Below are 13,883 nucleotides of genomic sequence, written 5' to 3' on the forward strand. Positions count from 1 at the left end.
GACCCTCTGGATTTCCCACGGTTTCGGTGCGCTCCTTGTGAAATTTGGTTTGTACCAAAAAAAAATCTGATACTTTGCCATCTCTTGTCAGATTCTGAAAGGTGACGGTTTTTACATCGTTTCAATCTTATTACTGACAATCTTCTACCAAAAAAAAAAAAAAAAAACCCTTTCTGATAACCATGCGTGGTAACAACCACAACCTAAGCCTGCAGTCCATCTTCTAGCTATATAATGGTTCATGGTTGGATCCTTCTCGTTGTTTTGTGTGTTGGAACTGCTCTCTTCTGATTTTGATATTCTTGTACAACTTTATTTACTTCACTCTCTGCTACAGCCTACAATTACAAAAGAAATGACCTAGATACTGTATTTGGAGAGAATCAACCTGGCTAAATTGAAGACAAAACCCAAGATAAATTGTTCCCTAGAGTTTCTAATTATTTAAGCAATCCATTCACGTACGTATGAGGCAAATTAATGTGATCTGATGTCACAATTCATGTTTACATGATTGGGGATCAATTCATAGGGCAATGATCTGTAATGCTATATTTGCTGTAAAGATGAGGAAAGAAGACGGTAGGAGGAATTAAACATATTACAGAGTAAACCATGTAAATTTTGTAAAGCTGATGAGTGTGATAATGAATTATTTTTTCAGAAACTAGATTAGTTATAAATAGAATGTGCAAATTGGTTTCATTATGTTTTTTAAATTTCCACCCCAAGTGGAAAAGTTATCCATTTGAGAGATTGGAATCATTTACCCCAGGTGCAAATCCGTGTATTTTGTATTATTTTATATGCATTTCCATTGTACATGTTTGTATTTGTATTCTTTCCAAATTAAGCTCTAGGGAAAATAACTTTACCATGGGGCTCGGCGGCTTGCAACTTACAGAAGAGAGAACACAGTAAAATTGGCCAATGGGAACCACTTTCCTGCTGACCAACCTTTTGCTATCAGCCAAGGTTGCAACATAGGAACTTGGACTAGTTCAACTCAAGCTCAACCCAAGTTTCTACACAAGCTGAACCTGAGATTTTGGGCTTAGTTAGAAAACTTGAGCCTGACATAAACTTGGTTTGGGCTTGGCTTGAGGCCTCAGATAGCCATGCCTTACCCCATATGTGTGTCTGTGTGTGTGGGCGTGCACGCACGCACAAAATATGCATATGTACATTTATAAATAAAATTTGTATATATTTTCAATTAATTCTACTCCTAAATTGAACTATAAAGGCCAATAAAATTTGAAGTTTGGTTATATAAAAAATATATTCATAAATTCTCTCAAACCCGACCAATCTGCCCAAGTTCAACTAAACTAGCCCTACCCAACCTTAGCTTGACCTTAGCCAGAGACTTGATTAGGCTTGGGTTGATGAACTCAAGCTTAACTTTGGGTTGGGTCAGGTCCAAGCCTCAAGTTTACACCTCTGATCCAATCTGTTTGAGTTGCAAACCCATTATTAACAAATCTGGGCCCAAAGTTCATGACTTTTATTTTGAGGACCCTTTTTTTTTGGGTAGAGAAAGCCATGACTATTCATGCCATACAACTTGATGTCGATATTATCAGTCTCAGTCAACTCGAACTGGATTGGAGACAATACTCTTTGGTCACTGAGTCATAGTTCGAATGGTTCGACTATTCACTAATATTATTACTTCTTGGTTGAATTTTCAAAAATTATTGACGAATTCACTATTATTTGAAAATATTATTAATTATTTTCACCGAATATTATAAATTATTTAAAATTCCAAAAATATCTGAAATTATATGAAAAATATGTGAAAAAGGTTTCCTGAAATTTTAGTATTTTCAGATAATAAATATTTTTTACTATTTCTTGAAAATATTGAAAATTATCTTTACATTTGAAAATCCAAGTAAATATCCAAAAATTCCATTAATGTTTAAAATTCCAATAAATATCTAAATTTTTTTGAACATATCTGAAAAAAGTATTTAACAAAATTTTCCTTTAATGATTTTTATTAAAATTTAATAAACATCTTAAAATTGCGTCAGAATTAATGAGTTTTTATATGACATTAATTTACTACTGAATTTTCACATGAAATTAATTTTTTATGAAAAGAAAATTTTCAATTACTTAAATTTTAGAATTACCTTTTTTTTCAAAAATTTGTGATAATTATTATTTTCAAAAAAAAATTCAGTGGACATTTAAATATTATTAATGAATAATTTAATTATCTAAAATTGATAATTATTATTTTTCACTAAAATATTGAGTTTTCCAATAAATATCTGAAAAATCAATTAATACTGAAAATTACAAAAAAAAAGTATATGAAATTATTTTAATATCTGAAAATGGATTTCTGAATATTTTAGTATTTTCAGATAATAGTTAATTTTCAATAATTTTTGAAAATATAAAATTACAATAAATGTTGAAAATTCCCTTGACATTTGAAAATCACGATAAATGTGTAAAAATTTCATTAATGTTAAAAATTCCAATAAATATCTGAAATTATTTGAAAAGTATCTGGAAAATAATTTCTAGAATTTTTTACATAAATTGACATCCTTTTGATACTTTTTGTATTGGATATTAATTTTTGTTAGCATCATGGGTCCCGCTAGTAAGAAAAGATTGCAATCGAAACTTAGTTAAAATAAAATGCCAGTGTAGTTTGATTCAATAAGAATATTTTGATGATTTCTTGGTGTGATGATGGACATCCTGTACTCCAGCTTTAATACGTAATTGTTTCGGATGTACTCCTCACAGAGCGCACCTCATACGGTTCTTACGGCCACATCCCACCCTTATATTGGGAGCATCTCCCATGAATAATAAGCATGAATATAAGAGATGTTCTCTATATACGGCAAGAATATGCTGTAAGATTATTATGAGGTACACTCTGTGAGGAGTATATCCGGACACACATTATGCATACAATTATTAACCGCCCTTATATATTGAAGGAGTTCGCATCTCCGCCCCACCGCCTGTCGCCCCACAAACGCCCCACACGATAAGCAATTGCCACATGTTCCATCTCCCGCATGTTCCCGCGTGCGGGTTAATAAAACAGCCTTTGTTCGTTCCGTTAGCTTCAAAACGTTCCCGCGTGCGAACGCCAAGTTTTCCTTTGTGTAACGAGAAGGCTTATCTGAACAGGTGCATTCGTCGTCCCTTCCTCTTCCCATTTTCCAACTTCTCTCTTTCTTCATCACCTCCAGCAGCAAGCACCTTCCGGTGTTATCTCCTCTCTATCCCTACTTCGTCCTCACTTTATTCCTTTCATTGCCGACGTCATCACCTTCTTCAGCCACGGTCACCGGACGCAGCTCCACCCATCTTTTCCTCCTGCCGCTACCTCTCCCATTATCTTTCTCTCTATTTTCCTATTCTCTCTCTTCTGTCTTTCGCTCATAGTCACTCCACGCCTTCTTTTTTCTGCTCCGTTCATCTCCACCGACCAAACTGGTCCCGTTACCATCTCGACAATTCTTACTCTCTCTCTCTATCGAACTGCTCGCTGCAACTGTCTCCATTGTCCATCACCTCCTATCCTTACTGTAACCCACCATTTTTTCAATCTACAACCATGCGAACACAGAGTCGTCGTCCCTTGCAACTTCGTCATTTCCACCCTCTGCAAGTCAGTCCATCGCCGCTTCAACCTCCTTTCGCACACCGAACCGCTATCTTCGTAAAACCATCTTCACCTCATCATCCATCACTGCCATCAACCGATCTCTCTCCCCGACTCTTCTTGTTACCGTACTTGCCAACCTCTCTCCCACCGCGCAGTGTTATTTCTCACCGCAACCACCACCGCTGCTATTCACCACTGCAGTTACACTAGAACATCACTGAACCACCGTTTACCCACCACTCTGCTCACCGAACATTAATGATGGAATCACCTTTCACCAATGAATCAACTACAATGGAGAAGTCGGAAGTGATGAACAGAAGTGTTACCCAATTGTCATTTCTCACTACAATCATCAATTCCTGTATTAAATAACTCTTTTGTTCACCGGTCTGTCAAGTAAGGGACTAAGGGGTCATTTTTTAAAATGTTGATTTAAGGTTGAGGGAGCGGAAATATGAGAAAAAAGAGGTTTGAAATCGTTTCGGGACTTACAAAACGAACAAACGGCCGTTTTATGAACCCGCACGTGGGAACGCTTATCGCGTGCGATTGGACATGTGGCAGTTGCTTATCGTATTGCTTATCGTGTGAGGCGTTTGTGGGGCGACAGGAGGTCGGGCGGAGATGCAAACTCATATTGAACCCTTCGAAGGAAAGTGTTAAAAAAGTAGGTGAAGCAGCCACACTTGTTCCATGATTAATTAATGTAACAACACAAGCAATCGTTTTTTTTTTTTTTTCCTAGACGTCGGCATGGCCCTTATATATTATTTATATTTATATATATTTATAATATTATATAAATTATAATTATATAATAATATATAATATATAATACATAATATATTAATAAAATAAATAATTTTTTTATTTTATTATATTAATTTATTTAATTATTATATATATAAACAGTTGTATACACAACATTCATATAAAATTAAAATTTTAAGTTTTTGTTATTTTTTTTAAATAAATAGCTTTGGCCCAGTATACGACCAGACCTAGTCCAAGGCTCGGCCATAGACCAGCCCAACCTGCGGTACAACACGTACAGCGAGAGTTTGCATAGATCTGAGCCGTGGACTATACCAGGCCAACCCCAAAATTTTCACCAACACGGCCCACTTTACACCTTTATATTTCTTTCACCAAAAAAACAATAAATACTTTTCGTTGGCAAAAAAACTAATTAATATAACTACGTACTTTAACACTTGTATACATTAGATAGCATTCATGGACCATGGTCTACATCTTCTATATCTTCTGGTTCTACTACTCAAACATATATTAGTTACACCATAATAAGTTGGAAAAAGCATGCATGCTAAGTCGTAATAACCCACAGATCTGTTCTATAACAGAACCTAAATATATATATATATATATATATATATATATATATATATATATATATTAAACATATATATGACATTTGGAGAAGATAGTTATGGTGTCATCATCATCCGTTGGAACTCCTGAAAATCGAGGACGCCATTGCCGTCGAGATCGAATATCTTGATCATGGCCACACAGTCATCGTATGATTTGGAGTCTCCAAGTCGAAGGAGGGTAAACATCCGCTGCAAGCCTAAGGGTGTGATGCAGCCTGCACCCTCTTCCACTTGAAACATGTCGAAAGCCTGTTTCAGGTTGTCTTCCCCATCGCGTTCCATCAAACGTACAAAATCTGCAAAATCCAACAAATTGTCTCCATCGGAGTCAAGATCGCTTATCACCTCTTCAGCCCTGTGCTGTGACATGTTTTCGCCTATGGACCCGAAGTAGGCTCTGATCTCGTAACTTGAGATCTTTCCATCTCCATCACTGTCCAAGTAACGGAAAACCTTCTGGAATTGGTCTTCTCTTGTGCTGCCCTTTGGCGTAAGCCGAGCCAGAGGAGGAGGAGGAGGAGGGGTGCTCCTTGAGCTGTTGTCCCTGTCAGTTTTAGGAGGATGAAGGCGAGGGAGGTTTAACTTGAAGCTCTTGCAGGAAAACCATTTGGATGGCTTCGGGATGCTTACTGTTGCCATTAGAGACTTTTAGAGGGCTGGTTTCCACGTACAACAATGCAAAGATAGATAGTCGACGAATCTGGCAGACTACCTATAAATAGCTAATAACTAGCTAGGCTGTGGGGGGAGCAAGTTGAGCTGTTAGCTTGCAGTGCAGAGACCGAGAGACAGCAGGTTCCCAGAACTGTGACTGGGTTCAGGGCAACTTACCAAAGAAACTTGCAAAGAAGTTGCGTTATTAGATAGAGGAGATGGGTAGGTCACGTAAAAACATGGAGTCGAGACTGCAGAGAGAGAGAGAGAGAGAGAGAGGAAGCTGCATCGCAACTTCCTGGCGTACCAGCAAATTTCTATGAATATCAACTTTCTTTGCTCTCTAGTCTCTCTTTCTGTAAAGTTTCTGTAAAGTAACCTTGCATTAACAAATACAACCTTCTGTCCATCTCTATCAAGTACGGACGATTCAATTAAAGTTCATTCAGTATATAATAATTATATATAGCTAACGACGCATTGAGCTACTTTTTGTGGAGCCAACCATACCACCAGCCGTCCGTCCAATCCGTCCCTCCACTTGTAACACAGGTTGTGATGAGATTCCAATAAAATAAATTAAAGGGATAAATAGACTGTATTTCACATAAAAAAATCTGAAATTATAACCTCTTATATCCCTATAAACCGTACATTGCATGTGGATTTGGCTGACCAATTCCGTTTTTTTTCAAAATTGGATTTGTCGATAAACCGTTGATCCGGATAATTGAACCGAATCATTTGAACCATTCAATATTTTGATTATTTTTTTATTAGAACGGGCCAGCCATTCGACACGGGAATCAGACACTTAACCGATTTGTTGTCTGAGTCAATTTTAACAAACCTTCTTCACATCAATTGACGGTCAAGAATCATCCCACTGTACAATAAGATTAAGATTTCTGAGATGGACTGAACAATAAAAATATCCGTTCACCCTATTATATTGACTGTGAACTGTGCAGCTGTGGCAAAAAATGATATACAAGCAATAAAGGATGAGACGCCTTTTCCGTTCTTACCGTCTGATTACATATCCAATTGGGTATTCAAGTTTTAAAATAGGGAAATTTGCAAATTAATAACCTATATTTTGGGCCTAGTCTCGTTTTTGTTCCCCAACTTTAAAACATGTCCTCTATCTAATAACACAATTTCTTTGCCTTTGGTAGAGGAGAGCCTGTAGCAGCGGCAACATCTGCAACTTCTCCCTTGGATCATATCCCATTTCTAATCGGTAGTCAGTTGCTACCAAAATGGGAGATGGCCCTGTCCGCATCACTGGCTCCAACTGAAAGTCGTGAACAGAGCTCCCAAGTTATTCCCTTGAAGTTGAATAGTCGCAGCGTCTCCATCTTTAATTGGGCATTATTAGTTGCACAATGTAAGCATTGTTTTTCCACTTATTAAAATCATTTGACAACCGTTTTGCTAATTCGAAGATTTGATTCAAACTATCGTGGGTATTTGCATAGTAATTCCCGAATCTTAGTAGTAGGTAAGTCGACTTTCAATGGCAATTGAGTCAACCTTCATCATCTATAATCGCAATTGTGTATATGCATAAAAATAAAATAAAAAAGAAAAAGATTGCCGCTTTGGTGGCCGGTGCTAGGGTAATCTCTAGAGAAATTAAAAAAAGCAAAAGATAATAACAAAATAAAGAGTGTGAGGTCACAGACAACATGTAATAGCCATATCAACTTATAACCAAGGTTCAAAGTATCAATACGTATTGAGCCATATCGGCCGATATGTATTGTATCAGAAGCTTCCCAATACGCCCCAATATAGGGTGTATCTAAAAAAAAATTAAAAAAGCTATCTATATTGTCCGATACGCCTTTATCAATGTATCAATTGTATTGATATTTTGAACCTTCCTTGTAACAATTTTTATTGCCCGATATTTAACTTCAACGGATGAACGGGAGACTAATGATTATTTCTCAGTCTTCCATGAGAGAATAGATGATCCCAACATAGTCACATATCAAGTTGTGGAGCAATGTATTAAAAGACACGTGGCCCATTTTGCTTGTGTTGGACTAGCTTTGATGGATCGAACTATCCTTTTAGCAACTTGCATGTGTTCCTCTCATGGATTAAAAAGCTGAGCTCAGGTAGTTTAATGGTCAAGTACATAAAGTGACCTACCAATCTTCTGTATCGCAAAGGATCTATTAGTAATGGGCTCTCAATGTCCATAAATTGTCATCGTTGTTCCATCGGATGAAATATTGTGTTTGCCTTAAGCATTTCAGTCTTACTAAAGATGTCTAAGGCATATTTATGCTAGCAAATGGAAATGCTTGAATCTGTCCTAATGATTTTGAGGACCAAAAAATACCGAAGTGGAACCAAATCCTTGAGATGAAAGCATTTATTAAGATGGGTTTTAAGAGCATCAATTCAAATTGGGCCATATCCCATAACGATCAAATCATCAACATAAACAAGAACGGCCACAAAAGAGTTAATTGTGCAAAAGTAAAGAGAGAGTAATCTGCCACAGACTAAGTGATTCCAAATTTACGAAAAGCATCAACAAACTTCTCAAAACAGCAGCAAGATGCTTGCTTAAGGCCATACAAAGATTTTTTAAGTTTACATACTTTGTTCTATGCATATTTAGGAAACACCAAAGGAATGGACATATATACTTCTTCTATCAAGTCACCATGTAAAAAGGCATTATTGACATCTAATTGATGTAATGCCCATCGTTTAATAGTAGCATGAGCCAACAAGCAACAAAGTGTTGTCAATTTTGCAACAGGTGCATATGTGCCATGATAATCCTGACCTTCAATTAGGGTATAACCCTTGCCTACAAGATGAGCTTTATATCACTCAATTGTTCTATCTGCCAAGAGGAAGATCAACAATTGTCCAGGTATGGTTGCCTGAAGTTTTAATTTGTAAACCCATTTAGACATGATGGGCTTCTTGCCAAGAGAAAGATCAACAATTGTCTAGGTATGGTTGCATTCTAGACAAGCAATTTCATCATCAATTGCTTTACACCAATACAGAGGCAGTTCGATCAGATCGAACTTGCCAAGGACATATTGGATAGTCTCAAGACGATGTATGAAGAGCATAATCATTCTACTCGACAAAAGGTCTTGAAACAATTCATGACCGCATAAATGTCCGAAGGGCAACAAGTTCATGACCATTGTTTTCGGATGATGGGCTACATCAATGAGCTTGAAGCTCTTGGATCTAGGTTGGACCTTGCAACCCAGATAGACGCTATCCTTAATTCTTTGCCTCCTTCCTTAAATCCGTTCATCATGAACTATAACATGAACAAGATGAATGTCAGCTTGCAAGAGCTCAACAATATGTTGCAACGAGCAGAAGAACTGATTAAAAAGGATGAGCCTGTAGCTATGCTTGTTGAAGCTAGCAAGACAGGCAAGAGAAAGAGGAAAGCAAAGAAGCCTCAGAAGAAAGCCACTAAGGGTAAGAATCGAAAGAAAGACAAAGCATCGAATGCCTGTCACTTCTGCAAGAAGACTGGCCACTGGAAAAGGAATTGTCCTGCCTACCTGGAATCCAAGAAAGGTAATTTCGAAACTTGTGTTATAGAAACCAATTTATTGGTAGCTTCTACATCCTGGTGTATTGACTCCGGGGCTTCAACTCATGCGTGTAACTCACTGCAAGAGTTCAAGATAAGTAGAAGGCTGAGTGAATGAGAAGTTACGCTCTACTTGGGGACTTCTGCAAGTATTGTAGCCACAACCATAGTAACTGTGGAGTTAATTTTTAGAGAATGAACTATTGTACTGAAAGATTGTCTTTATGTACAAAATTTAAGAAGAAAATTGATTTCTGTCCCAAAACTGTGTGGATGGTTATTCTGTCTTTTTTAGTAATACGATTACCATTAAAAGAAACAACAGATTCATCGCATACGGGGAGCTAGAGAACGGTCTCTATGTTCTACATCATTCTCTAGAAACTAACATAACCAAAACTACGTCGGCTGAAACCCCCAAAAAAAGAGTCCGTGAAACAGTTAATCCCACGTGCCTGTGACATTACCGACTTAGCCATATCGGTGTTGACCGAATCACATGGTTGGTAAAGGATGGTCCTTTAGATTTTCTAACTGTAGAAGATATTCCCACTTGTGAGCCTTGCTTACAAGGTAAGATGACAAAATGGCCATTTAACGGTAAGTCTGAAAGATGTACAAGCACACTTGACCTTATACATAGTGATGTATGTGGTCCCCGAGTGTTAGGACACGGAATCAACACGTGCATTTCATCACATTTACAGATGATTTCTCACGATATGGTTACATGTACCTAATGAGACACAAGTCTGAATCCTTTGAAAAGTTCAAAGAGTACAGACAAGAGGTCGAGAAACAGTTAGGGAGAGAAATTAAAGCCCTTCAATCAGATCGAGGTGGCGAGTATCTCTCTGATGAATTCATGGACTACTTAAAGGACAATGGGATAGTATCACAATTAGCTCCTCCTACTACACCACAACTTAACGGTGTTTCAAAGAGGAGGAATAAGACCTTATTGGATATGATCCGGTCGCTTTACCCGCATCATTTTGGGGTCACGCATAGAGACTGCGATTTACATGCTGAATCGGGTTCCAACCAAATCGGTTCCAAACACTCCATATGAACTTTGGACCGGAAAGAAACCAAGTGTCAGACACTTGAAGATTTGGGGTTGTGCAGTACACGTTAAAAGAACAAGTGCAGACAAGCTGGAATCCAAGACCAGTCGTTGCCTATTCGTAGGCTACCCAAAAGGCTCTGTGGGTTACCTATTCTATGACCCAAGTGAGTAGAAGGTGTTCTGCAACCGAAATGCACAATTCTTGGAAATCGATTACATCCTGGATACCCATTGTCAAGAAGTAGTTCTTGACGAAGAGAGCTCAGGAGCAGTGGGAGATGTCCCACAAGTTCTAAGTAGTGACCAACCTAGAAGATCCACTCGGGTATCCAGGCCACCAGTCCATTATGGTTATAACCAGGATAGTTACCTAGTGGAAACCTTGACTAGTGAAGAAGATCCCGTGACTTATGCGAAAGTTATGCTGGACATAGATTCCCAGAAGTGGGTGGAGGCCATGAGAGCTGAGATGGACTCAATGGAGACCAATGGAGTCTGGACTCTAGTAGATTCTCCCTCCGGGGTAAAAGCAATTGGTTGCAAATGGATTTACAAGAGGAATAAGGGCCCCAATGGTAGGGTTGAGACTTTCAAAGCTCGTCTGGTGGCGAAAGAGTACACTCAGAAAGAGGGCATCGATTATGAGGAAACCTTTTCACCTGTGGCCATGCTTAAATCCATTAGGATCCTGCTAGCTGTAGCAACATACCATGATTACGAGATTTGGCAAATGGATGTCAAAACTACATTCCTGAATGGAGATCTTATTGAAGATATCTATATGCAGCAGCCGCAAGGCTTCATTGTTGCTGGTCAGGAAAACGTGGTTTGTAAACTCAATAGATCCATTTATGAACTTAAGCAAGCTTCTAGAAGTTGGAACATCCGTTTTGACTCTACTATCAAATCGTTTGACTTCAAGCAGAATCCGAATGAGCCCTGTGTTTACAGGAAATTCAATGGGGATAAGGTTACCTTCATGGTTCTGTATGTAGATGACATTCTACTCATTGGGAATGATGTATGAGTGTTAACTACGGTGAAAGTATGGCTTTCACAGCAATTCTCCATGAAATATCTTGGAGAAGTCTTCTATATACTGGGTCTTTGACTCTATAGAGATAGATCGAAGCGGATAATAAGATTATCCTAATCTGCTTACATTGACAAAATAGTCAAAAGATACAGCATGAAAAACTCCAAGAAAGGAAATGTTCCTTTTTGGCACGGAGTCACTCTCTCCAAGAAGATGTCTCCCAAGAATTCTAAGGAGATTGAGGGCATGAAGGATGTTCCCTATGCCTCTGCCGTAGGGAGCATCATGTATGCCATGCTGTGCACTCGGCCCGACATTGCTCAGGCAATGAGTGTGGTAAGCAGATTTTAGGCCAACCTAGGGCAAGAGCACTGGACTGTTGTGAAAAACATACTTAAGTACCTTCGAAGGACAAAATAGTTTTGTCTGGTATTCGATGGTAGCTCACTATAGATCCAGGGGTATATTGATGCCGATTTCCAGTCGGATCCAGATGATAGAAAATCTACATCTGGATATGTTTTCACGATAGGATCATGTGTTGTTTGCTAGAAAAACAGCAAACAGGGGTCCGCTGCAAACTCCACGATCGAAGCTGAATACATTGTCGCAAGTGAGGCTGCCAAAGAAGCCGTGTGGATGAAGAAGTTCGTTCACGAGTTGGGAGCAGTTCCGCCCAGCACATCACCCATCCCGTTGTTGTGTGACAATAATGGAGCCATTGCTCAGGCTAAGGAGCCACGAGCCCACTCGAAGTCAAAGCACATCGAGAGGAAGTACCACGTACTACGGGAGATTGTTGGTAGAGGGGATATCTTGATTCAGAAGGTAGCGTCAGCGGAAAATGTAGTAATCCCAATGACGAAGCCACTATCACAGAAAGTGTTTGAGAAACACATGGAAAGCATGGGACTCCGACTTGTACCAGATTGGACCTAAGTGCAAGTGGGAGCTATTAGAAAGTTGTATGCCCTTAGCTCCAATCAGAATGATGTACATTATGAATTTATTGTAAATGAATAAAGTACATATTTGATTCATGTTCCTGTGGTGTGTTTCTGTGCAATACCCTTAAGTTGTACACTTAATGAGACTCGTGTTAGTTTAGAATGTTCACAACCAGTGGGTTGGTCTGGGGAGACCTATCATGATAAGCCTGACATTGATGTGCTACCAAGTCGGTTGGGGTGGCCTGTCTCAGCTACCAGGGTGAGACCCAAGGCACATGCAGTGTATGATTAATTGAATCTTTGAACCAAACTAGATTTCTAGCATTGCCCTAGACCTTGGAGATTAATGGGAAAAACTGGAAAGTTACACCCGACCCCTAGACTCGATTATGATACTAAACTATGTGTCAGATTGGGTTGTCTTTGATGTACCAATTAGTGAGATCTTTAGCGGGGGTCAAAACCTGGGTATATTGGGGTAGTTTGAGAATTCATCTGAGTGGGTGATCATAGTGACATGATCATTCCCTTTCCTTTGTCGGACAAAGGTAATGATCGGGGATGCACTCACTGATGGAAACCAAGACTGCCGACAGTCGATTTTAATCGTTGAGATTTGTTTTTGCAAAATATATTTTATATGAGATATAAAAATATATATATTATGGTTTCGAAATGTTTGCAAAAGGTTTTAATTCCCGGGATCCATATAAGTAGAAAGTGCAACACTGTTCCTTGTAACCGAGGGAGATGTCCTCTCTTGTTGGGCAATGTTTGATCATTATGGGCTGAGAGGTTAAGTGTAAGACCATAAAGGGTAATACCCGATGGGCTAATCTTGCATCTGCTCACAGTCCCTGGTGTTACAAGGTGGGTTGGCCCAGAGACCACTTAGGGTAAGTGTTGGGCCCATAGAGCCCATGTGATGGGTTTCACGGGGTGCACTGCCCATAACAGTGTATTCGGCTAGGCCTTGTAACAAAGGCTGGGTTGAACCCATGTGGCTGATGTGTAGATTAATGTTTGGGTCCCACACCATACAAGGAAGCCCAACTGGGCAGTAGTTAGGAAGGCTAAGTGAGCACATAAACTTAATGGGCCTAAAACCCATTTTGAACTGAGCTAATTTAATTAGTTAATTATGGGGTGAATTCTAGGAATGGATTAGCAGATAGGATAGGGTCTTAACCCTATCCACTCAAAGAGTCCAGATCTACATGTGAGTCAGATCTAGAAATCTCCTAATGAGATTAGGAGAAGGTTGATCTAATCTACAGATAAGATAGGGGTTTACCCTTATCACCAAAAGGAATGTCTGATCCAAATATGATTTGGATCAGCAACTCCTAATGGGAATAGGAGCTAATCCCTTTAAGGTTACAAAAGAAGGAGGGGGTGGCAGCCTTTAGAATACATACATTCACATCCTCTTGAGAGTTGAAATCACAGAAGGAAGAATTAAGCATCCCTGTAAAATTTTTTCTTGCCGCCTCCTTCCTATTGTTGCCTACCCTGCTAGTTCGATCTCTA

At 38.9% G+C, this 13,883-nt stretch overlaps 1 pseudogene; it reads right to left on the minus strand.

Moving 5' to 3' along the window:
* Window positions 1–4,828: 4,828 nt before the first annotated feature.
* LOC148876955 (putative calcium-binding protein CML41 pseudogene) lies at window positions 4,829–6,018 on the minus strand (annotated as a pseudogene).
* Between the last annotated feature and the right edge of the window lie 7,865 nt (window positions 6,019–13,883).

This window comes from Nelumbo lutea, chromosome 1 (genome assembly GCF_056320005.1).
Source record: "Nelumbo lutea isolate HS-2025 chromosome 1, American lotus-T2T, whole genome shotgun sequence".
Lineage (NCBI taxonomy): Eukaryota > Viridiplantae > Streptophyta > Magnoliopsida > Proteales > Nelumbonaceae > Nelumbo > Nelumbo lutea.